Below are 27,426 nucleotides of genomic sequence, written 5' to 3' on the forward strand. Positions count from 1 at the left end.
TAGAAATTCTGGGTTTTGGTGCTTGGGTGCAGAAACACACAGAAATCCGTACGGAAAGTTGCGCGGATCTTCTGCACGTTCTGCAGTTACCCATAATCTATATACCAGAGTCAGACAAATGACACTAGAAATCGACAACATAAATCATTACTTTACTCACCAAACTTAGCGCCTCTGTGATATTTAACGCCTTTCCTCGCTGCCTCCAAGAGATTGCTATTGGCCGTTACAGGAGGAGGTATAAGAGGCGGAAACTACAACTATTATGTGATATCAGAGGAAATTACAGGGAGGGGAAATAAGAGGAGAGAACTACAACTCTCAGCATGTTCAGACAGTTACTATATGATATCAGAGGACATTACAGGAAGAGATATGCAGAACTACAACTCCCAGTCTGTCCTGGATGTTATTTGATTTCAGAGCACATTACAAGGAGGAGGAATAAGAGGAGAGAACTACAACTCCTAGCGTGTCCATGCTATCATGTGATATAAGAGGGAATTACAGGAGGAGAGAACTGCAATTCCCAGCATTTCTAGGCTATTGTGATCTCAAAGGACATAACAAGAGGATGTATGAGGAGAGAACTACAACTCCCAGTATGTCCAGACTATTATATATCAGTGGACATTATAAGAGGAGGGAACTACAACTCCCAGTATGTCCAGACTATTATATATCAGTGGACATTACAAGAAGAGGTATAAGAGCAGGGAACTACAACTCCCAGTATGTCCAGACTATTATATGATATCAGAGGACATTACAAGAGGAGGTATAAGAGAAGAGAACTAGAACTCTCAGGATGTCCAAGCTGTTATTATGTGATATCAGAGGACATTATAGGGAGAAGGCATAAGAGGAGACGACTACAACTCCAGGGGCGGACTGGCCTCAGACCATCCAGGGAAATTTCCTGGTCGGGTGAAGCCCGGAGGGCCGCCCAAGCCCTCTTCTTGGCTGCCGTCCGATACGTAACGATTAATTAATGCTGAGGGCATCAGATGCTAATGCAATCGCTCCCCTGAATTCCACTTTATCTCCGTCCTGAGGCGATAGGTTTGAATACTGTGCCGAGGGTGGCAGTATTTTGTGCTGCACTACGGTATTGCTGGTCTCATCTACTTCTATAGTTCCTGCCTTCTGTCTATTTGGACCTGCCTACAACATTGGGGACACTTTTAGTTTTTTTTTCCAGGGCCACTTTAGGTTCCTAGTCCGCCCTGTAAAACTCCCAGCATTTCCATGGCTCTTGCATTCAATCCATACTACTTGACTTTTTTCTTCTCCACACAAAGCTTAGTCCCCTCATGTCACATGGCGTCACAGGTCCTTCACCACCTCTTTGACTCCACACTGCTGAGCTCCACCCCTCAGCACTGATCACATGATGGTGATGTCATCACAGGTTCTTCATCACCACTTCTACTCTCCACTGCCGAGCTCCGCCCATCCTGCAGTGATCACATGATGGTGATGTCATCACAGGTTCTTCATCACCACTTCTACTCTCCACTGCCGAGCTCCGCCCATCCTGCAGTGATCACATGATGGTGATTTCATCACAGGTTATTCATTACCACTTCTACTCTCCACTGCCGAGCTCCGCCCATCCTGCACTGATCACATGATGGTGATTTCATCACAGGTTCTTCATCACCACTTCTACTCTCCACTGCCGAGCTCCGCCCATCCTGCAGTGATCACATGATGGTGATTTCATCACAGGTTATTCATTACCACTTCTACTCTCCACTGCCGAGCTCCGCCCATCCTGCACTGATCACATGATGGTGATTTCATCACAGGTTCTTCATCACCACTTCTACTCTCCACTGCCGAGCTCCGCCCATCCTGCAGTGATCACATGAAGAGAGAATATTTAAAAGAAGAAAAACTACCACAAGAGGACACAGTTTTAAATTAGAGGGGCAAAGGTTTAAAAGTAATATCAGGAAGTATTACTTTACTGAGAGAGTAGTGGATGCATGGAATAGCCTTCCTGCAGAAGTGGTAGCTGCAAATACAGTGAAGGGGTTTAAGCATGCATGGGATAGGCATAAGGCCATCCTTCATATAAGATAGGGCCAGGGGCTATCCATAGTATTCAGTATATTGGGCAGACTAGATGGGCCAAATGGTTCTTATCTGCCGACACATTCTATGTTTCTATGTCATCACAGGTTCTTCATCACCACTTCTACTCTCCACTGCCGAGCTCCGCCCATCCTGCAGTGATCACATGATGGTGATGTCATCACAGGTTCTTCATCACCACTTCTACTCTCCACTGCCGAGCTCCGCCCATCCTGCAGTGATCACATGATGTTGACGTCCACAGGTACTTCGGATCTTGCTAAGGGCTGTTATCAGCCATTAGCGGAGCACTCTTACTAGGAGCTAGACAGGCATAACGGGACATGCAGGCAACCACCCGGGATGGCCGGACAGGGTTGAAAAACAGGACTGTCCTGCCGGATTCGGGACGGTTGGGACCTATGCTGTATGGGTGTTTACATGGCTGCTTGTTTCCAGGTTATTTGTAAAATGGCTACTTGTCTCTAGGTAATTTTGTTATATTGTTAATAAAGTTAACTTAAAAAAAAAATTACAAACAAAACACAAACAGGGGAGACAGGGAGAACAATACTGAGAATACTGCACTCATATGTTCTGCATCTCAATAAACCGCCATTCACCAGTTATTGTTATTATTTATTTGAAAGCGCCATTAATCCCATGGCGCTGTACATCAAGAGGGGGTGCACATACATAATATAAAAATACAATAAACAAGAAAGTGATAACAGAGGGGGAGAGGACCCTGCCCGCAAGAGCTTACAATCTACAAGGGAAGGGGGAAGAACACAGTAGGTGAGGGTATAGGCTGCTCATGTGGCTCTGTGGTGGCTGCATGCTTATTGCAGGTGGTAGGCTTTCCTGAAGAGCTGGGTTTTCAGGTTACTTTTGACGGTTTGGATGTTGGGGGGACAGTCTGATGTGTTGGGGTAGTGATTGTGTGAAGAACAGATGAGAGGAGAACAGAGGAGGAGGTCTTGTGTGGATCGGAGATTAAGATTTAAGGAGGGGACTGGTTGTGGACGGCCTTATACATGGTTGTAAGTCTTTTAAACTGAATTTGCTGGGCACTGGGGAGCCAGTAAAGAGATTGGCAGAGGGGGGAAGGGGAGAGGTGGATTAACCAGGCAGTGAAGTTCAGAATAGATTGGAGTGGAGCGAGAGTGCTGGATGGGGGGCCACACAGGAGGATGTTGCAGTAGTCCAGATGGGAGATGATGAGGGCATGCATAGAGATATCTGACCGAATGCCAGAGGTCACATAACACACGTGAGGGTCACATGACTGACACCATCTTTAGTACTTTTTAGATCTCCTACGGATGCATTTTACAGGACAAAAATATGTGCCGTCCGCCGTACCATTTTTTTTCTTTATATATTTATTTATATATAATAAAGGTCTGCAAGCAAAATTTTAAACACATGCATATTAGAAAATTGTATAACTGCCTATTCTCTAAAACAAATACATGTAATCATTAAAACTGGAAATACCCCCTTAACAGTCATCCAAAGAGGGTTACATCATTTGTAATGGTGACAGGCACAATGCCCCTATGACAGCCAGTCACAATAGTCATCATTATACATCAAGAGCCGCTTGTGACTTCCTGATCCTGTACTGCATCTGATTTTAGGATTGGCATTTTTTATGAGAGAAGGGTGAGGTTGACATGCAGGCCGAAACACTGGGCTGAATCGGGCCAGCGTAGGGGTTTTGTTTAAGGCTACTTTCACACCTGCGTTAGGTGCGGATCCGTCTGGTATCTCCACAGACGGATCCGCACCTATAAATGCAAATGATGGTATCCGTTCAGTACGGCTCCGTCTGCATAACTTGGTCAAAAAAAAGTCTAAGTGTAAGTCAAATGGATCCGTCCTGACTTACATTGAAAGTCAATGGGGGACGGATCCGTTTACAATTGCACCAATATTGTGTCAATGTAAACGGATCCGTCCCCATTGACTTACATTGTAAGTCAGGACGAATCCGTTTGGCTCAGCACCGTCAGGCGGACACCAAAACGCTGCAAGCAGCATTTTGGTGTCCGCCTCCAGAGCGGAATGGAGGCGGAACGGAGCCAAACTGATGCATTCTAAACCGATTCTTATCCATTCAGAATGCATTGGGGCTAAACTGATCCGTTTGGGGCCGCTTGTGAGAGCCTTGAAACGGATCTCACAGGCGGACCCAGAAACGGCAGTGTGAAAGTAACCTAAGATGTCCTCACGCTGTGTAATATGTATAGTCCACAAGGATCATTCACCAAGCAGACTTTACACTGCACCCACTGGTAAAGAGAGCGCCAGCTGTACTGCATGCTAGTTAGTTAGCAAGTGGAGGTGACTGACACTCGCAAATTGTCGCAGCAAAGGGGAACTCTGGGCAGGGGCAGCTCTTTTTGTGATAGGCCTGGTCAAGAGGAACAGACTAGCCAGCTTGTGGCATAGAGTGACCCAACTTTTCTCACTACTTCGAAAGAGAAAAAGTCTTAAATTTAGCTAAAAAACTGTATTTACCAATATTTTACACCTTTTACGCTAAATTACAGGTACAAGTAACTTGATAAATTCTTCCCAAAGTTGTAAGAAATGTTGATAAACTCTCCAAATTACAGATTTTCTAAAAGGGCGATTGCTGGAAAAAGCTCTAATTGACATTAATGAACTATACGGCTGCATTTTTCTAAGGCCTCTTTCACATATCAGTCAATCACGGACATGTTTCCAGGCGTAAATGTTAGTAAATTTGCCAGGGTTGGAGTCCTGCTTCAGCCTCTGACACACTCCTGCCCACTACAGAACACGGCGTAAAACTGGCCGTGTGACTAAATAACGTGTTTTTTTTTAATATGGCAAGTCCATTAAAAGGGTTTTCCTAGATTTTGATACTGACCTATCCTCAGGATAGGTCATCAGTATCTGATCGGTGGGGGTCCTACCCCTGTGAGCAATGTGGCCAAATCGCTGCTTACCATACCATCTACGGTATAAAAATGAAAGGGAATGGAAGTTTTTTTATGTGCAGAAAATACAGCTTCACAATAGAAAATGCATCCCCAGCTCAATACTGATAATTTTTCTTCAGATTTGCCTACCTTTAGTCACCGTCGTCTGGTACATCTGCCAATCCCTAAGTCTGTATCCTGAAGCATATCCACTGGCCTTTCACACTTGCGTTCTTTTCTTCCGGCATAGAGTACCGTCGTCGGGGCTCTATGCCGGAAGAATCCTGATCAGTTTTATCCTAATGCATTCTGAATAGGGAGAAATCCGTTCAGGATGCATCAGGATGTCTTCAGTTCAGGACCGGAACGTTTTTTGGCCGGAGAAAATACCGCAGCATGCTGCGCTTTTTGCTCCAGCCAAAAATCCTGAACACTTGCCGCAAGGCCGGATCCGGAATTAATGCCCATTGAAAGGCATTAATCCGGATCCGGCCTTAAGCTAAACGTCGTTTCGGCGCATTGCCGGATTCGACGTTTAGCTTTTTCTGAATGGTTACCATGGCTGCCAAGACGCTAAAGTCCTGGCAGCCATGGTAAAGTGTAGTGGGGAGCGGGGGAGCAGTATACTTACCGTCCGTGCGGCTCCCCGGGCGCTCCAGAGTGACGTCAGGGCGCCCCACGCGCATGGATGACGTGATCGCATGGACACGTCATCCATGCGCATGGGGTGCTCTGACGTCATTCTGGAGCGCCCCGGGAGTCGCACGGACTGTAAGTATACTGCTCCCCCGCTCCCCACTACTACTATGGCAGCCAGGACTTTAATAGCGTCCTGGCTGCCATAGTAACACTGAACGCATTTTGAAGACGGATCCGTCTTCAAATGCTTTCAGTTCACTTGCGTTTTTCCGGATCCGGCGTGTAATTCCGGCAAATGGAGTACACGCCGGATCCGGACAACGCAAGTGTGAAAGAGCCCTTAAATACAGTAATTTCACATTGAAGTTAGGAGGCTAGGAATGTAGTCATACCTGGAAGACCATTGTTTTGGTTTCTAGATAAGCAGACATACTATTAACCCCTTCTAATGCATTTTAAATATTTTTAGTGCAAATGTGTTTCCCAGCCATAACTCTTTTTTCTGTACAGTTATTTAAATCATTTTTGCACCTTTTTTTTGTGATACATGGGACTTTATTTTTTATGTAATTTTTTTATACCCAGGAAAATGTTAAAATAAAGTTTTTCACATTTTTTATGTTTTTTTTGTAAGAGCACAAAATCCAACTAAAATACTTTTTTGATTTGTGTATACAGAGCTCACAGTAAAGGCAGTAATGATAAAATAAAGAAGGCAGGGATTATTTAAACAAAAAACATCCCTGCCGTCTCTGGTGAACTCGGCTATCTCCGGAACTCCCATAGAAATAAATGGAGCAGCAGGGCGTATGCAGAGTATCACAGGGTACAGATGTAGGAATCCCACTGATTTGATAGTTATCCCCTATGTTGTGGATAGGGGATAATTTCACATAACAGGAATGGACATTTTTAGTCAATGGTCGGTACAGAAGCAGTTAAATGGGTTACGCAAGAATGGGGGGCATGGCAGTGTCACGATAGGTAGGTAAGCGGGGAAATAACCAAACACAGGGGAAAAAAACTGAACAAATAACTAGGCCTAAAAGCTAGGGAGAAAAGGGTCACCTCCTAGCGATCCCTAAAAGTTTTCCCTAAACTGCTGTGCCCATGTGCATACCCTAATGGTGGATATGCACATGCCCTCGTGCCTAAACCTATACACTCTGGGCAAACCCTAAGCTGTAGGGTAAAAGGAAGAGCCAACCTGCTTCTTCAAACCAGGAGGAAGCAATCGTCTCCCTAGAGACCTAGATAAAAGACACAATGGGAAATAACGGAGAGGACCTATCTAGAGCAGAGCTGGAGCAGACGATCCACCACATATCCAGAGCTCACAGGAAAGAACTATAACCCACACAGGCCACTGGGGGAAGGAGGGATAAATAGCCTCACTAACAATCAAACCCAGTACACCTGAGGGAAGGTGGATCCAGCTCAAACCCAAACCAAACCGAGAAGTCAGACATGTGCAGCCAGTCTGACAGACCTCCGCACATTCACAGGGCATCGCGTGACAGGCAGCTGAAGGCATCTGTATTGGTCCCACGTTCATATGTGCCTGCATTGCTGAGAAAAATAAAGTTTTGATATATGCAAATGAACCACTAGGAGCAATGGGGGCGTCGCTATTACATATAGAGGCTCAACTCTCTCTGCAACTGCCACGCCGTCTGCACTGGGCTAATTTCCCAGGACATCTTGTGATCATTGAGGGAACAAAGAATTCTAAAGGCCAGTTCACACCAGCCAACTGAGCAGGGAATTGTCGGGAATGAACTGCTTGCTCGTCAGAGGAGGTGAGAGCTATATTTACATCTACCAATCATCTCCTCTGTATAAGGAGTGATTGCTACTGTGCTGGTCCCCCATACAGATTAATTGCTTCGGGGCAACAGATCCCCGTTTACACAGGTACTGTAGATGTGCAGCACAGAAACAAAGATTTTGGGTGCTTCATCAACAGATGTTGGTCGGCAGCACCTTTACAATAGTGAATTATCAGGCACGAGTGTTTGCTCCCAATAATCTGCCTGTGTAAAGAAAACATTTTAAGGTAGAATGTAAGGGTAGAAGTCCATGACCTCAAGCCTTGGTTGATCCAATAAGACACTGACTCAAAGCACACAAGTAAAGCAACTAAAGAATGGTAGAAAAAAAGATTTGCATTTTGTAATGGCCAAGCCCTGACCTTAAACTTATTGAGATACTGAGCCATGACTGGGATATACCTCCCAACTTTGAAATAATGCAAGGACCACTGGCAGTGGTACATGCCAATCTTTTTCTAACAAAGCTAGAATCAGCCCTGTACCTCACATGGATCCAGAGATCTCCCCATTCACTGCTCTGCTAGATTTATATCAAGCTGACAGCTCAAGCGGAGTGTTCTTTCTGCTGCAGCTCAGAAGGTGTGTTATTTCTGCTGGAGCTCTCCTTCGATCACAGCTCAGGAGGCAGCTGGAGGATGAAACTGAGCATGTGCGGCAATCCCAGTGAGCAGGACAAAGAAATAAGGAAAAGAACAAACAGCAGGTGGTGCTATACAGATAAATTCTATTGAATAACTCAGTGGCTATGCAAAATTTGTAATTACATGCAATTACAAAAGTATTCAGATCCAGGTGCTGGTTTAAAAACTATTGCGGGATAACCTCTTTAAGTGCCACCCACATAGTGTGTTGTACCCTTAGTACCTCCATAATTAATACTAACATTGCCTATGACAAATTGAGCAAATCTCTCAGTGCAGGTGTGCTCCAGATGGTCAATGCTGACTTGTGCAGCAGGCACAATGACTTCACTGCATAATGCCTTCCAAGCCACCGACAGCTAGGCTTACAGAAATAATTATGGAGCTGGGATAGGCTGGCCAGAAGTCCATTCTTAGGCTGGAGAGTCCGGTTTCCTGGCTCCCTGTCCCATGTCCAGCGCAGGCCTGGACGGACGCAGGAATGTCCTCCTTTTCAGTAGCTCACATTCAGAAAGCAGCATTGTGCTGTCTTAGCGTGAGCTGCAGCCACAAACTGTGGAGTCAGAGGGTGGCTAGTGTTTGGCTATGGGGGGGTGAAGCAAGTGGCCACCCAAAGCAGGGAGATGATGGCTTCCTGTGCCACCATTGTATCCAACTTTATCTTCTTCTTGAAATTGGGACATGAAGCAGCCATCGTAGGACAGCGTCTGAAATACAAGAGTGTACCACTAGATCTGGGACAGTTGTGAGGCATGCCTATAAGAAAAGCTGATAGGTACGAGTGCAATCCAATCTGACATGGTTAGCAAAGCAATTTCAGCTACAGTAACCCAATATAAATGACATCCTGCATAAAGTGCCGTCCATGTGTAAAAGGGTGTCCTGGGGGAAACAGATAAGCCCCGGGGTATGATGGAGCAAACTATATCTCTTCCTGTGTTAGTGTGCCCACAGCAAGACTTCCAGCTGCTGCATGGCTTATAACCCCATACATATCCTCTGGGATCTTCTCACGTAGACATCTTTGCCTCATGCAAATCACCACAGTAAAGACCTGTTAACTATAAGAATCTATTCTGAATCCACCCACTTGATGGTAAAAGCAGGCTACTAAGGTTGCATTTGAGTGAAAAATCTGTATTAACTTAAAACTAGAGACAATATAATTCATTGTCATATGATTGTCATTGATTTTAGGATTGTCTATTCAATACAGCACAATTTCATGACTGCTGAACTGCACTGAGTGCATTCAGTATCAGTTTACGGGTATCACCATTTCAATAATTAAATTAAAACAAGATTTGCACATAGAAATACAAGCTACAAACTAGGTAATGACTTGTTTGCTCTATTCTATTGTCAGGCCTGATAATTAGACAAAGTCGGTGTGGTCACATGTTCAGTATCCACATTGGTTATTATTAAGGAGGTTGTTTATAATATTTGCACATTAAGAGGAATAGAAAAATCTGAACAAAAGTATAAAAAAAACTTTATCTGTCCAGGACACATTACAGCTTTATTCTTTGACTTAAGTGCCATCTAGTGGTTATTTAGAGGACTTACCAGTACACTGTCTTGTAGTTTTTGTCACATTTGATATTAAAGGAACAAAAGGAGGAGATTTATCATTATTTTAGGCCTGTTGTTTTGCCATACAAAAGTCACAAACCTGGGTTTGAGACTTTTAACTCCTTAAGGACTCAGCCCTATTTCACCTTAACCCCTTAAGGACTTAGGGCGTACTGGTATGCCATATTTCCCGAGTCCTTAAGGATACGTTCTAAGTTTAAATCGCGATTGCGGCGCGGCAGGGGTTATTTGCAACAGGATGCCTACTGAAATAATTCAGCGGGCATCCTGTCACAACCCCGGGGGGGGTCATGTGATCCCCCCGTGTCGGCGATCGCCGCAAACCGCAGGTCAATTCAGACATGCGGTTTGCGGCTTTTACCTTATCCGGCGGTGCCATCGGGTCCCCATCCGGCTGTAGGGGGGACCCGATGGCATGGAAGGCAGCGCGATGTCTAAGGAAGGCATCGTGCTGCCTTCCGGTGACGAGCCTGTGAGATTCAGCCCCCTGGATCTCACAGGCCGGAAGCTGTATGAGTAATACACACAGTATTACTCATACAGCCAATGCATTCCAATACAGAAGTATTGGAATGCATTGTAAAAGGGATTAGACCCCCAAAAGTTGAAGTCCCAAAGTGGAACAAAAAATGAAGTTAAAAAAAGTTGAAAAATAAAGTTTCCCCCCCCAAAAATTAAAAGTCTCAAGTAAAAATAAACAAAAACGTAATTTTCCCCAAATAAAGTGTAAAAAAATAGGGGGGGGGGAAGTATACATATTAGGTATCGCGCGTCCGTATCGACCGGCTCTATAAACATATCACATGACCTAACCCCTACGATGAACACCGTAAAAAAAAAAAAAAAAAAAAACTGTGCTAAATAAACAATTTTTTGTCACCTTACATCACAAAAAGTGTATTAGCAAGCGATCAAAAAGTCATATGCACCCCCAAAATAGTGCCAATCAAACCGTTATCTCATCCCGCAAAAAAAATGAGACCCTACCTAAGATAATCGCCCAAAAACTGAAAAAATTATGGCTCTCAGACTATGGAAACACTAAAACATGATTTATTTTGCTTCAAAAATGAAATCATTGTGTAAAACTTACATAAATAAAAAAAAGTATACATATTAGGTATCGCAGCGTCCGTAATAACTTGCTCTATAAAAATATCACATGACCTAACCCTTCAGGTGAATACCGTAAAAAAGCCATTTTTTGTCACCTTACATCACAAAAAGTGTAATAGCAAGCTATCAAAAAGTCACACGCACCCCAAACTAGTGGCAATAAAACCATCATCTCATCCTGCAAAAATCATACCCTACCCAAGGTAATTATGGCTCTCAGACGATGGAAACACTAAAACATGATTTTTTTTGTTTCAAAAAAGAAATCATTGTTTAAAACTTAAATAAAATAAAAAAAGTATATATATTAGGTATCACCGCATCTGTGACAACCTGGTTTATAAAAATACCACATGATCTAACCTGTCAGATGAATGTTGTAAATAACAAAAAATAAAAACGGTGCCAAAACAGCTATTTCTTGTTACCTTGCCTCAAAAAAAGTGTAATATAGAGCAACCAAAAGTCATATGTACCCTAAACTAGTACCAACAAAACTGCCACCCTATCCTGTAGTTTCTAAAATGGGGTCACTTTTTTGGAGTTTCTACTCTAGGGGTGCATCAGGGGGGCTTCAAATGGGACATGGTGTCAAAAAAAACAGTCCAGCAAAATCTGCCTTCCAAAAACCGTATGGCATTCCTTTCCTTCTGCGCCCTGCCGTGTGCCCGTACAGCGTGGGTAAACTACAGAATCAGGGCCATAAATATTGAGTTTTGTTTGGCTGTTAAACATTGATTTGTTACTGGGAAAAATGGATTAAAATTGAAAATTTGCCCAAAAAATGTAATTCTGAAATTTCATCTCCATTTGCCAATAACTCTTGTGGAACACCTAAAGGGTTAACGACATTTGTAAAATCTGTTTTGAATACCTTGAGGGGTGTAGTTTCATAGATGGGGTCACTTTAATGGAGTTTCTACTCTAGGGGTGCATCAGGGGGCTTCAAATGGGACATGGTGTCCAAAAAAAAAGTCCAGCAAAACCTGCCTTCCAAAAACCGTATGGCATTTCTTTCATTCTGCGCCCTGCCGTGTGCGGTTTACAATCACATACGGGGTGTTTCTGTAAACTACAGAATCAGGGCCATAAATATTGAGTTTGGTTTGGCTGTTAACCCTTGCTTTGTAACTGGAAAAAAATTATTAAAATGGAAAATCTGCCAAAAAAGTGAAATTTTGAAATTGTATCTCTATTTTCCATTAATTCTTGTGGAACACCTAAAGGGTTAACAAAGTTTGTAAAATCAGTTTTGAATACCTTGAGGGTGTAGTTTATAGAATGGGGTCATTTTTGTGTGGTTTCTATTATGTAAGCCTCGCAAAGTGACTTCAGACCTGAACTGGTCCCTAAAAATTTGGTTTTTGAAAATTTCTGAAAAATTTCAAAATTTGCTTCTAAACTTCTAAGCCTTGTAACATCCCCAAAAAATAATACATCATTCACAAAATGATCCAAACATAAAGTAGACATATGGGGAATGTAAAGTAATAATTATTTTTGGAGGTATTACTATGTATTATAGAAGTAGAGAAATTGAAACTTGGAAATTTGCAATTTTTTTCAATTTTTTGGGTAAATTTGGTATTTTTTTTATAAATAAAAATGTATTTTTTTAACCTCATTTTACCAGTGTCATGAAGTACAATATGTGACGAAAAAACTATCTCAGAATGGCCTGGATAAGTCAAAGCGTTTTAAAGTTATCAGCACTTAAAGTGACACTGGTCAGATTTGCAAAAAATGGCCTGGTGCTTAAGGTGAAATAGGGTTAAACAAAAATACAGCCTCCTCCCTAACCCCTTAGCTGCCCTTAACCATCTCCAATATAGGTGCGTTTTCCACCATTAGAGGTAGAAATAAGCATTTACCAATTTGCTAATACCGTATATAATAGAAAAAATGTAAGGCTGGCACTCAAATATGTTGTACTATTGAAGTGACAATTTATTTAAACATAGAGTTAAAAACCAATATGAGGTGCACAATAAAATACATTGTATTTTATTGTGCACATCATATTGGTTTTTAACTCTATGGTTAAATAAATTGTCACTTCAATAGTACCACATATTTGAGTGCCAGCCTTACATTTTTTCTATTGCATTATTTCCTGACTGATTGGGTGATCAGTTATTAGGCTAGAGCACCAGTTCCGTTTGGGAGAGGTGGTGAGCTATCCACTACTGTGTTACGTAATACCGTATATACTCGAGTATAAGACGAGTTTTGTGGCACATATTTTTGTGCTCAAAAAGCCCCCTCGTCTTATACTCGAGTCTAGGTCTGTATTATGGCAACTTACATTGCCATAATACAGACCATGACATGTTGGGGGCCGGAGAAGCTGTTACTTACCTTTACAGCTGCTCCGGTCAGCTCCCAGCACGTCCGCGCGGCACCCCTGTTAAGCTCCCAGTAGGAGCGATTTGGCTGACCCGAAAATGCCGCGATTATATATGAAGGAGCCCCGCTCACATAACTGGCTTTGTGTGTAAAGTATTTTACTAGTGTGTAAAACAATCTCTCTCCTATTGATAACAGGTCCAGCCTCTGTACTCACTGTCACGATGAATGCACGGCAGCGAGCGGGCCGGCCGGCGCGTGACTGACGTCACTTAGTAACGCTCCTGCTTCCTGAAGTGGGAGGAGCGTTGCTAAGTGACGTCAGTCACGCGCCGGCCAGCTCGCTCCCGCTCGCTGTAGTGCATTCATAGTGACTGTGAGTACAGAGGCGGCCATGTTATCAATAGGAGAGAGCTTGTTTTACACACTAGTAAAATACTTTACACACAAAGGCAGTTATGTGCGCAGTTTAGGACACATGAGGGGGACCAGCATAAGTTGCTATATGTACCCTAGTCTTATACTCGAGTCAATAATTTTTCCCATTTTTTTGGGGTAAAATTAGGGGCCTTGGCTTATATTCGGGTCGGCTTATACTCGAGTATATACGGTAATTTAGGTATAGCAACAAAGAGAAATAACATGAAGAAATAGCATAAAACTCTACAAACTATACATTATCCGTGGATCTGTAAAAAACATACGGACGTCTGAATGGAGCCTTACAGGGGGGTGATCAATGACAGGGGGGTGATTAATGACAGGGGGGGTGATCAGGGAGTCTATACGGGGTGATCAGCCCCCTGTCATTGATCACCCCCCTGTAAGGCTCCATTCAGACGTCCGTATGTGTTTTGCGGATCCGATCCATGTATCCGTGGATCTGTAAAAAACATACGGACGTCTGAATGGAGCCTGACAGGGGGGTGATCAATGACAGGGGGGTGATCAATGACAGGTGGGTGATCAAGGAGTCTATATGGGGTGATCACCCCCCTGTAAGGCTCCATTCAGATGTCCGTATGTGTTTTGCGGATCCGATCCATGTATCCGTGGAACTGTAAAAACATACGGACGTCTGAATGGAGCCTTACAGGGGGGTGATCAATGACAGGGGGGTGATCAGGGAGTCTATATGGGGTGATCACCCCCCTGTCATTGATCACCCCCCTGTAAGGCTCCATTCAGACGTCCGTATGTGTTTTGCGGATCCGATCCATGTATCCGTGGATCTGTATAAAACATACGGACGTCTGAATGCAGCCTTACAGGGGGGTGATCAGGGAGTCTATATGGGGTGATCACCCCCGTCATTGATCACCCCCCTGTAAGGCTCCATTCAGACGTCTGTATGTGTTTTGCGGATCCGATCCATATATCCGTGGATCCGTAAAAAACATACGGACGTCTGAATGGAGCCTTACAGGGGGGTGATCAATGACAGGGGGGTGATCAGGGAGTCTATATGGGTTGATCACCCCCCTGTAAGGCTCCATTCAGACGTCTGTATGTGTTTTCCGTATCCGATCCATGTATCCGTGGATCCGTAAAAAACATACGGACGTCTGAATGGAGCCTTACAGGGGGGTGATCAATGACAGGGGGGTGATCAGGGAGTCTATATGGGGTGATCACCCCCCTGTCATTGATCACCCCCCTGTAAGGCTCCATTCAGACGTCCGTATGTGTTTTGCGGATCCGATCCATGTATCCGTGGATCCGTAAAAAACATACGGACGTCTGAATGGAGCCTTACAAGGGGGTGATCAATGACAGGGGGGTGATCAGGGGTTAATAAGGGGTTAATAAGTGACAGGGGGGTGTAGAGTAGTGGTGTTTGCTGCTACTTATTACTGAGCTGCCTGTGTCCTCTGGTGGTCGATCCAAGCAAAAGGTAGCAGGTATATTAGACGCTGTTATCAAAACAGCGTCTAATATACCTGTTAGGGGTTAACAAAATCGCATCTCCAGCCTGCCAGCGAACGATCGCCGCTGGCAGGCTGGAGATCCACTCGCTTACCTTCCAATCCTGTGAACGCGCACGTTCACAGGAAATCTCGCGTCTCGCGAGATGACGCGTATATGCGTGACTCTGCCTGCAGCTGCCGCCTCCGGAACGCGATCCTGCGTTAGGCGGTCCGGAGGCGGTTAAGCAACCTTCCTTAAATTATTAACAAATTGGTTAAAGGGCACCTATTTAAACAAAAACGCAGCCTCCTCCAAAACCCCTTAGCTGCCCTTACCATCTCCATTATAGGTGCATTTTCCACCATCAGAGGTAGAAATAAACTTTTACTAATTTGCTAATAATTTAGGCAAATGAACAAAGAGAAATAACATGAAGAAATAGCATAAAATTCTACAAACTATACATTACTGGACTTTATCATTGATATTCTAGATAATAATAAGATACCCTTTCAACACACTTATTGATAGGAATCACCCGATGTTACTTTGTCCTTGAAGATGAATTAGCTTCTATTGATATGGTCTTCACCTATAGGATCCATCCATTGCATGGACTGGGCCCAAGGTACTTAAACATAGCAATAATAAGATTTGCATATGCGCTTTACCTATAGGACCCATCCATCTTATGGACTCCCCCCTAGGTCTTAAAGCTATCACTAACAAGATATGCTCTTCACCTATAGGACCCATCCATCTTATGGACTCCCCCCTAGGTCTTAAAGATATCTCTAACAAGATATGATCTTCACCTATAGGACCCATCATTTTTTTGATTGGGCACTTGGAACTTATGCATATCTCTAACAAGATGATAATCTAGTCGTTGCCTTTTGGATCCATCCTTCTTATGGATCAGACTTCTTGAACTCAAGCACTTCTTTTCTTGTAAAAGAACATCTGGAGGCACCTACTCTCTGGTATAATAAAACCAACACATAACCCTAGAGCACAGTATTATATCAACTTTGTGCAAATTTTGAGAGAACACAGCTTTGCCAAAGCCCTAGTTCCGAACCTAGACTCTGCTACGTATAATATTTCATGTAAAATAATGCTTTTTAAGCAACCTTCCTTAAATTATTAACAAATTAGTTAAAGGGCACCTATTTAAACAAAAACGCAGCCTCCTTCAAAACCCCTTAGCTGCCATTACCATCTCCATTATAGGTGATTTTTCCACCATCAGAGGTAGAAATAAGCTTTTACCAATTTGCTCATAATTTAGGCAAAGGAACAAAGAGAAAAAACATGAAATAACATAAAACTCTACAAACTCTACATTACTAGACTTTATCATTGATATTCTAGATAATAATAACTTACACTTTCAACACACTTATTGATAGGAATCACCCGATGTTACTTTGTCCTTGAAGATGAATTAGCTTCTATTGATATGGTCTTCACCTATAGGATCCATCCATGGCATGGACTGGGCCCAAGGTACTTAAACATAGCAATAATAAGATTTGCATATGCTCTTCACCTATAGGACCCATCCATCTTATGGACTCCCCCCTAGGTCTTAAAGATATCTCTAACAAGATATGATCTTCACCTATAGGACCCATCATTTTTTAGATTGGGCACTAGGAACTTATGCATATCTCTAACAAGATGATCTAGTCGTTGCATTTTGGATCCATCCTTCTTATAAATCAGACTCCTTGTACTCAAGCACTTCTTCTTTTCCTGTAAAAGAAAATCTGGAGGCACATACTCTCTGGTATAATAAAACCAACACATAACCCTAGAGCACAAAATCATATTCACTTTGTGCAAATTATGAGAGAAAACAGCTTTGCCAAAGCCCTAGTTCCGAACCTTGACTCTGCTATGTATTATATTTCATGTAAAATATTACTTTTTAAGCAACCTTCCTTAAATTATTAACAAATTGGTTAAAGGGCACCTATTTAAACTAAAACGCAGCCTCCTCCAAAACCCTTTAGCTGCCCTTACCATCTCCATTATAGGTGCGTTTTCCACCATCAGAGGTAGAAATAAGCTTTTACCAATCTGCTAATAATTTAGGCAAAGGAATAAAGAGAAATAACATGAAGAAATAGCATAAAACTCTACAAACTATACATTACTGGACTTTATCATTGATATTTTAGATAATAATAACTTACCCTTTCAACACACTTATTGATAGGAATCACCCGATGTTACTTTGTCCTTGAAGATGAATTAGCTTCTATTGATATGGTCTTCACCTATAGGGTCCATCCATTGCATGGACTGGGCCCAAGGTACTTAAACATAGCAATATTAAGATTTGCATATGCTCTTCACCTATAGGACCCATCCATCTTATGGACTCCCCCCTAGGTCTTAAAGATATCTCTAACAAGATATGATCTTCACCTATAGGACCCATCATTTTTTAGATTGGGCACTAGGAACTTATGCATATCTCTAACAAGATGATGATCTAGTCGTTGCATTTTGGATCCATCCTTCTTATAAATCAGACTCCTTGTACTCAAGCACTTCTTCTTTTCCTGTAAAAGAAAATCTGGAGGCACATACTCTCTGGTATAATAAAACCAACACATAACCCTAGAGCACAAAATCATATTAACTTTGTGCAAATTTTGAGAGAACACAGCTTTGCCAAAGCCCTAGTTCCGAACCTAGACTCTGCTACGTATAATATTTCATGTAAAATAATGCTTTTTAAGCAACCTTCCTTAAATTATTAACAAATTAGTTAAAGGGCACCTATTTAAACAAAAACGCAGCCTCCTTCAAAACCCCTTAGCTGCCATTACCATCTCCATTATAGGTGATTTTTCCACCATCAGAGGTAGAAATAAGCTTTTACCAATTTGCTCATAATTTAGGCAAAGAACAAAGAGAAAAAACATGAAATAACATAAAACTCTACAAACTCTACATTACTAGACTTTATCATTGATATTCTAGATAATAATAACTTACACTTTCAACACACTTATTGATAGGAATCACCCGATGTTACTTTGTCCTTGACGATGAATTAGCTTCTATTGATATGGTCTTCACCTATAGGATCCATCCATTGCATGGACTGGGCCCAAGGTACTTAAACATAGCAATAATATGATTTGCATATGCTCTTCACCTATAGGACCCATCCATCTCATGGACTCCCCCCTAGGTCTTAAAGCTATCTCTAAAAAGATATGATCTTCACCTATAGGACCCATCATTTTTTAGATTGGGCACTAGGAACTTATGCATATCTCTAACAAGATGATGATCTAGTCGTTGCATTTTGGATCCATCCTTCTTATAAATCAGACTCCTTGTACTCAAGCACTTCTTCTTTTCCTGGAAAAGAACATCTGGAGGCACATACTCTCTGGTATAATAAGACCAAAACATAACTCTAGAGCACAGTATTATATCAACTTTGTGCAAATTTTGAGAGAAAACAGCTTTGCCAAAGCCCTAGTTCTGAACCTTGACTCTGCTATGTATTATATTTCATGTAAAATATTACTTTTTAAGCAACCTTCCTTAAATTATTAACAAATTGGTTAAAGGGCACCTATTTAAACTAAAACGCAGCCTCCTCCCAAACCCCTTAGCTGCCCTTACCATCTCCATTAGAGGTGCGTTTTCCACCATCAGAGGTAGAAATAAACTTTTACCAATCTGCTAATAATTTAGACAAAGGAACAAAGAGAAATAACATGAAGAAATAGCATAAAACTCTACAAACTATACATTACTGGACTTTATCATTGATATTTTAGATAATAATAACTTACCCTTTCAACACACTTATTGATAGGAATCACCCGATGTTACTTTGTCCTTGAAGATGAATTAGCTTCTATTGATATGGTCTTCACCTACAGGATCCATCCATGGCATGGACTGGGCCCAAGGTACGTAAACATAGCAATAATAAGATTTGCATATGCTCTTCACCTATAGGACCCATCCATCTTATGGACTCCCCCTAGGTCTTAAAGATATCTCTAACAAGATATGATCTTCACCTATAGGACCCATTATTTTTTAGATTGGGCACTAGGAACTTATGCGTATCTCTAACAAGATGATGATCTAGTCGTTGCCTTTTGGATCCATCCTTCTTATGGATCAGACTCCTTGTACTCAAGCACTTCTTCTTTTCCTGTAAAAGAAAATCTGGAGGCAAATACTCTCTGGTATAATAAAACCAACACATAACCCTAGAGCACAGTATTATATCAACTTTGTGCAAATTTTGAGAGAACACAGCTTTGCCAGCGCCCTAATTCCGAACCTTGACTCTGCTACGTATTATATTTCATGTAAAATAATGCTTTTTAATCAACCTTCCTTAAATTATTAACAAATTGGTTAAAGGGCACCTATTTAAACAAAAATGCAGCCTCCTCCAAAACCCCTTAGCTGCCCTTACCATCTCCATTATAGGTGCGTTTTCCACCATCAGAGGTAGAAATAAGCTTTTACCAATTTGCTAATAATTTACTCAAAGAAACAAAGAGAAATAACATGAAGAAATAGCATGAAACTCTACAAACTATACATTACTGGACTTTATCATTAATATTTTAGATAATAATAACTTACCCTTTCAACACACTTATTGTTAGGAATCACCCGATGTTACTTTGTCCTTGAAGATGAATTAGCTTCTATTGATATGGTCTTCACCTACAGGATCCATCCATGGCATGGACTGGGCCCAAGGTACTTAAACATAGCAATAATAAGATTTGCATATGCTCTTCACCTATAGGACCCATCCATCTTATGGACTCCCCCCTAGGTCTTAAAGATATCTCTAACAAGATATGATCTTCACCTATAGGACCCATCATTTTTTAGATTGGGCACTAGGAACTTATGCATATCTCTTAGGAACTTATGCATATCTCTAACAAGATGATCATTTAGTCGTTGCCTTTTGGATCCATCCTTCTTATGGATCAGACTCCTTGTACTCAAGCACTTCTTCTTTTCCTGTAAAAGAAAATCTGGAGGCACATACTCTCTTCTATAATAAAACCAACACATAACCCTAGAGCACAAAATCATATTAACTTTGTGCAAATTTTGAGAGAACACAGCTTTGCCAAAGCCCTAGTTCCGAACCTTGACTCTGCTACGTATTATATTTCATGTAAAATAATGCTTTTTAATCAACCTTCCTTAAATTATTAACAAATTGGTTAAAGGGCACCTATTTAAACAAAAATAGAGCCTCCTCCAAAACCCCTTAGCTGCCCTTACCATCTCCATTATAGGTGCGTTTTCCACCATCAGAGGTAGAAATAAGCTTTTACCAATTTGCTAATAATTTAGGCAAAGAAACAAAGAGAAATAACATGAAGAAATAGCATGGAACTCTACAAACTATACATTACTGGACTTTATCATTGATATTTTAGATAATAATAACTTACCCTTTCAACACACTTATTGATAGGAATCACCCGATGTTACTTTGTCCTTGAAGATGAATTAGCTTCTATTGATATGGTCTTCACCTACAGGATCCATCCATGGCATGGACTGGGCCCAAGGTACTTAAACATAGCAATAATAAGATTTGCATATGCTCTTCACCTATAGGACCCATCCATCTTATGAACTCCCCCCTAGTTCTTAAAGATATCTCTAACAAGATATGATCTTCACCTATAGGACCCATCATTTTTTAGATTGGGCACTAGGAACTTATGCATATCTCTTAGGAACTTATGCATATCTCTAACAAGATGATGATCTAGTCGTTGCCTTTTGGATCCATCCTTCTTATGGATCAGACTCCTTGTACTCAAGCACTTCTTCTTTTCCTGTAAAAGAAAATCTGGAGGCACATACTCTCTTCTATAATAAAACCAACACATAACCCTAGAGCACAAAATCATATTAACTTTGTGCAAATTTTGAGAGAACACAGCTTTGCCAAAGCCCTAGTTCCGAACCTTGACTCTGCTACGTATTATATTTCATGTAAAATAATGCTTTTTAATCAACCTTCCTTAAATTATTAACAAATTGGTTAAAGGGCACCTATTTAAACAAAAATGCAGCCTCCTCCAAAACCCCTTAGCTGCCCTTACCATCTCCATTATAGGTGCGTTTTCCACCATCAGAGGTAGAAATAAGCTTTTACCAATTTGCTAATAATTTAGGCAAAGAAACAAAGAGAAATAACATGAAGAAATAGCATAAATCCTCTACAAACTATACATTACTGGACTTTATCATTGATATTTTAGATAATAATAACTTACCCTTTCAACACACTTATTGATAGGAATCACCCGATGTTACTTTGTCCTTGAGGATGAATTAGCTTTTATTGATATGGTCTTCACCTATAGGATCCATCCATTGCATGGACTGAGCCCAAGGTACTTAAACATAGCAATAATAAGATTTGCATATGCTCTTCACCTATAGGACCCATTCATCTTATGGACTCCTTCCTAGGTCTTAAAGCTATCTCTAACAAGATATGATCTTCACCTATAGGACCCATCATTTTTTAGATTGGGCACTAGGAACTTATGCATATCTCTAACAAGATGATGATCTAGTCGTTGCCTTTTGGATCCATCCTTCTTATAAATCAGACTCCTTGTACTCAAGCACTTCTTCTTTTCCTGGAAAAGAAAATCTGGTGGCACATACTCTCTGGTGTAATAAGACCAAAAAATAACCCTAGAGCACAGTATTATATCAACTTTGTGCAAATTTTGAGAGAACACAGCTTTGCCAAAGCCCTAGTTCCGAATCTTGACTCTGCTACGTTTTATATTTCATGTAAAATAATGCTTTTTAATCAACCTTCCTTAAATTATTAACAAATTGGTTAAAGGGCACCTATTTAAACAAAAACGCAGCCTCCTCCAAAACCCCTTAGCTGCCCTTACCATCTCCATTATAGGTGCGTTTTCCACCATCAGAGATAGAAATAAGCTTTTACCAAATTGCTAATAAATTAGCCAAAGAAACAAAGAGAAATAACATGAAGAAATAGCATAAAACTCTACAAACTATACATTACTGGACTTTATCATTGATATTTTAGATAATAATAACTTACCCTTTCAACACACTTATTGATAGGAATCACCCGATGTTACTTTGTCCTTGAAGATGAATTAGCTTCTATTGATATGGTCTTCACCTACAGAATCCATCCATGGCATGGACTGGGCCCAAGGTACTTAAACATAGCAATAATAAGATTTGCATATGCTCTTCACCTATAGGACCCATCCATCTTATGGACTCCCCCCTAGGTCTTAAAGATATCTCTAACAAGATATGATCTTCACCTATAGGACCCATCATTTTTTAGATTGGGCACTAGGAACTTATGCATATCTCTAACAAGATGATGATTTAGTCGTTGCCTTTTGGATCCATCCTTCTTATGGATCAGACTCCTTGTACTCAAGCACTTCTTCTTTTCCTGTAAAAGAAAATCTGGAGGCACATACTTTCTGGTATAATAAAACCAACACATAACCCTTGAGCACAAAATCATATTAACTTTGTGCAAATTTTGAGAGAACACAGCTTTGCCAAAGCCCTAGTTCCGAACCTTGACTCTGCTATGTATTATATTTCATGTACAATCATGCTTTTTAAGCAACCTTCCTTAAATTATTAACAAATTGGTTAAAGGGCACCTATTTAAACAAAAATGCAGCCTCCTCCAAAACCCCTTAGCTGCCCTTACCATCTCCATTATAGGTGCGTTTTCCACCATCAGAGGTAGAAATAAGCTTTTACCAATCTGCTAATAATTTAGGCAAAGGAACAAAGAGAAATAACATGAAGAAATAGCATAAAACTCTACAAACTATACATTACTGGACTTTATCATTGATATTTTAGATAATAATAACTTACCCTTTCAACACACTTATTGATAGGAATCACCCGATGTTACTTTGTCCTTGAAGATGAATTAGCTTCTATTGATATGGTCTTCACCTACAGGATCCATCCATGGCATGGACTGGGCCCAAGGTACTTAAACATAGCAATAATAAGATTTGCATATGCTCTACACCTATAGGACCCATCCATCTTATGGACTCCCCCCTAGGTCTTAAAGATATCTCTAACAAGATATGATCTTCACCTATAGGACCCATCATTTTTTAGATTGGGCACTAGGAACTTATGCATATCTCTAACAAGATGATGATTTAGTCGTTGCCTTTTGGATCCATCCTTCTTATGGATCAGACTCCTTGTACTCAAGCACTTCTTCTTTTCCTGTAAAAGAAAATCTGGAGGCACATACTTTCTGGTATAATAAAACCAACTCATAACCCTTGAGCATAAAATCATATTAACTTTGTGCAAATTTTGAGAGAACACAGCTTTGCCAAAGCCCTAGTTCCGAACCTTGACTCTGCTATGTATTATATTTCATGTACAATCATGCTTTTTAAGCAACCTTCCTTAAATTATTAACAAATTGGTTAAAGGGCACCTATTTAAACAAAAATGCAGCCTCCTCCAAAACCCCTTAGCTGCCCTTACCATCTCCATTATAGGTGCGTTTTCCACCATCAGAGGTAGAAATAAGCTTTTACCAATCTGCTAATAATTTAGGCAAAGGAACAAAGAGAAATAACATGAAGAAATAGCATAAAACTCTACAAACTATACATTACTGAACTTTATCATTGATATTTTAGATAATAATAACTTACCCTTTCAACACACTTATTGATAGGAATCACCAGATGTTACTTTGTCCTTGAAAATGAATTAGCTTCTATTGATATGGTCTTCACCTACAGGATCCATCCATGGCATGGACTGGGCCCAAGGTACTTAAACATAGCTATAATAAGATTTGCATATGCTCTTCACCTATAGGACCCATCCATCTTATGGACTCCCCCCTAGGTCTTAAAGATATCTCTAACAAGATATGATCTTCACCTATAGGACCCATCATTTTTTAGATTGGGCACTAGGAACTTATGCATATCTCTAACAAGATGATGATTTAGTCGTTGCCTTTTGGCTCCATCCTTCTTATGGATCAGACTCTTTGTACTCAAGCACTTCTTCTTTTCCTGTAAAAGAAAATCTGGAGGCACATACTCTCTTCTATAATAAAACCAACACATAACCCTAGAGCACAAAATCATATTAACTTTGTGCAAATTTTGAGAGAACACAGCTTTGCCAAAGCCCTAGTTCCGAATCTTGACTCTGCTACGTATTATATTTCATGTAAAATAATGCTTTTTAATCAACCTTCCTTAAATTATTAACAAATTGGTTAAAGGGCACCTATTTAAACAAAAATGCAGCCTCCTCCAAAACCCCTTAGCTGCCCTTACCATCTCCATTATAGGTGTGTTTTCCACCATCAGAGGTAGAAATAAGCTTATACCAATTTGCTAATAATTTAGGCAAAGAAACAAAGAGAAATAACATGAAGAAATAGCATAAAACTCTACAAACTATACATTACTGGACTTTATCATTGATATTTTAGATAATAATAACTTACCCTTTCAACACACTTATTGATAGGAATCACCCGATGTTACTTTTTCCTTGAGGATGAATTAGCTTCTATTGATATGGTCTTCACCTACAGGATCCATCCATTGCATGGACTGAGCCCAAGGTACTTAAACATAGCAATAATAAGATTTGCATATGCTCTTCACCTATAGGACCCATCCATATTATGGACTCCCCCCTAGGTCTTAAAGCTATCTCTAACAAGATATGATCTTCACCTATAGGACCCATCATTTTTTAGATTGGGCACTAGGAACTTATGCATATCTCTAACAAGATGATGATCTAGTCGTTGCCTTTTGGATCCATCCTTCTTATAAATCAGACTCCTTGTACTCAAGCACTTCTTCTTTTCCTGGAAAAGAACATCTGGTGGCACATACTCTCTGGTGTAATAAGACCAAAAAATAACCCTAGAGCACAGTATTATATCAACTTTGTGCAAATTTTGAGAGAACACAGCTTTGCCAAAGCCCTAGTTCCGAATCTTGACTCTGCTACGTTTTATATTTCATGTAAAATAATGCTTTTTAATCAGCCTTCCTTAAATTATTAACAAATTGGTTAAAGGGCACCTATTTAAACAAAAACGCAGCCTTCTCCAAAACCCCTTAGCTGCCCTTACCATCTCCATTATAGGTGCGTTTTCCACTATCAGAGGTAGAAATAAGCTTTTACCAATTTGCTAATAATTTAGGCAAAGAAACAAAGAGAAATAACATGAAGAAATAGCATAAAACTCTACAAACTATACATTACTGGACTTTATCATTGATATTTTAGATAATAATAACTTACCCTTTCAACACACTTATTTATAGGAATCACCCGATGTTACTTTGTCCTTGAAGATGAATTAACTTCTATTGATATGGTCTTCACCTATAGGATCCATCCATTGCATGGACTGGGCCCAAGGTACTTAAACATAGCAATATTAAGATTTGCATATGCTCTTCACCTATAGGACCCATCCATCTTATGGACTCCCCCCTAGGTCTTAAAGCTATCTCTAACAAGATATGATCTTCACCTATAGGACCCATCATTTTTTAGATTGGGCACTAGGAACTTATGCATATCTCTAACAAGATGATGATCTAGTCGTTGCCTTTTGGATCCATCCTTCTTATAAATCAGACTCCTTGTACTCAAGCACTTCTTATTTTCCAGGAAAAGAACACCTGGTGGCACATACTCTCTGGTGTAATAAGACCAAAAAATAACCCTAGTGCACAGTATTATATCAACTTTGTGCAAATTTTGAGTGAACACAGCTTTGCCAAAGCCCTAGTTCCGAATCTTGACTCTGCTACGTTTTATATTTCATGTAAAATAATGCTTTTTAATCAACCTTCCTTAAATTATTAACAAATTGGTTAAAGGGCACCTATTTAAACAAAAACGCAGCCTCCTCCAAAACCCCTTAGCTGCCCTTACCATCTCCATTATAGGTGCGTTTTCCACCATCAGAGGTAGAAATAAGCTTTTACCAATTTGCTAATAAATTAGGCAAAGAAACAAAGAGAAATAACATGACGAAATAGCATAAAACTCTACAAACTATACATTACTGGACTTTATCATTGATATTTTAGATAATAATAACTTACCCTTTCAACACACTTATTGATAGGAATCACCCGATGTTACTTTGTCCTTGAAGATGAATTAGCTTCTATTGATATGGTCTTCACCTACAGGATCCATCCATGGCATGGACTGGGCCCAAGGTACTTAAACATAGCAATAATAAGATTTGCATATGCTCTTCACCTATAGGACCCATCCATCTTATGGACTCCCCCCTAGGTCTTAAACATATCTCTAACAAGATATGATCTTCACCTATAGGACCCATCATTTTTTAAATTGGGCACTAGGAACTTATGCATATTTCTTAGGAATTTATGCATATCTCTAACAAGATGATGATCTAGTCGTTGCCTTTTGGATCCATCCTTCTTATGGATCAGACTCCTTGTACTCAAGCACTTCTTCTTTTCCTGTAAAAGAAAATCTGGAGGCACATACTCTCTTCTATAATAAAACCAACACATAACCCTAGAGCACAAAATCATATTAACTTTGTGCAAATTTTGAGAGAACACAGCTTTGCCAAAGCCCTAGTTCCGAACCTTGACTCTGCTACGTATTATATTTCATGTAAAATAATGCTTTTTAATCAACCTTCCTTAAATTATTAACAAATTGGTTAAAGGGCACCTATTTAAACAAAAATGCAGCCTCCTCCAAAACCCCTTAGCTGCCCTTACCATCTCCATTACAGTTGCGTTTTCCACCATCAGAGGTAGAAATAAGCTTTTACCAATTTGCTAATAATTTACTCAAAGAAACAAAGAGAAATAACATGAAGAAATAGCATGAAACTCTACAAACTATACATTACTGGACTTTATCATTAATATTTTAGATAATAATAACTTACCCTTTCAACACACTTATTGTTAGGAATCACCCGATTTTACTTTGTCCTTGAAGATGAATTAGCTTCTATTGATATGGTCTTCACCTACAGGATCCATCCATGGCATGGACTGGGCCCAAGGTACTTAAACATAGCAATAATAAGATTTGCATATGCTCTTCACCTATAGGACCCATCCATCTTATGGACTCCCCCTAGGTCTTAAAGATATCTCTAACAAGATATGATCTTCACCTATAGGACCCATCATTTTTTAGATTGGGCACTAGGAACTT

This window comes from Bufo bufo, chromosome 2, assembly GCF_905171765.1.
Source record: "Bufo bufo chromosome 2, aBufBuf1.1, whole genome shotgun sequence".
NCBI classification, from domain to species: Eukaryota; Metazoa; Chordata; class Amphibia; order Anura; family Bufonidae; genus Bufo; species Bufo bufo.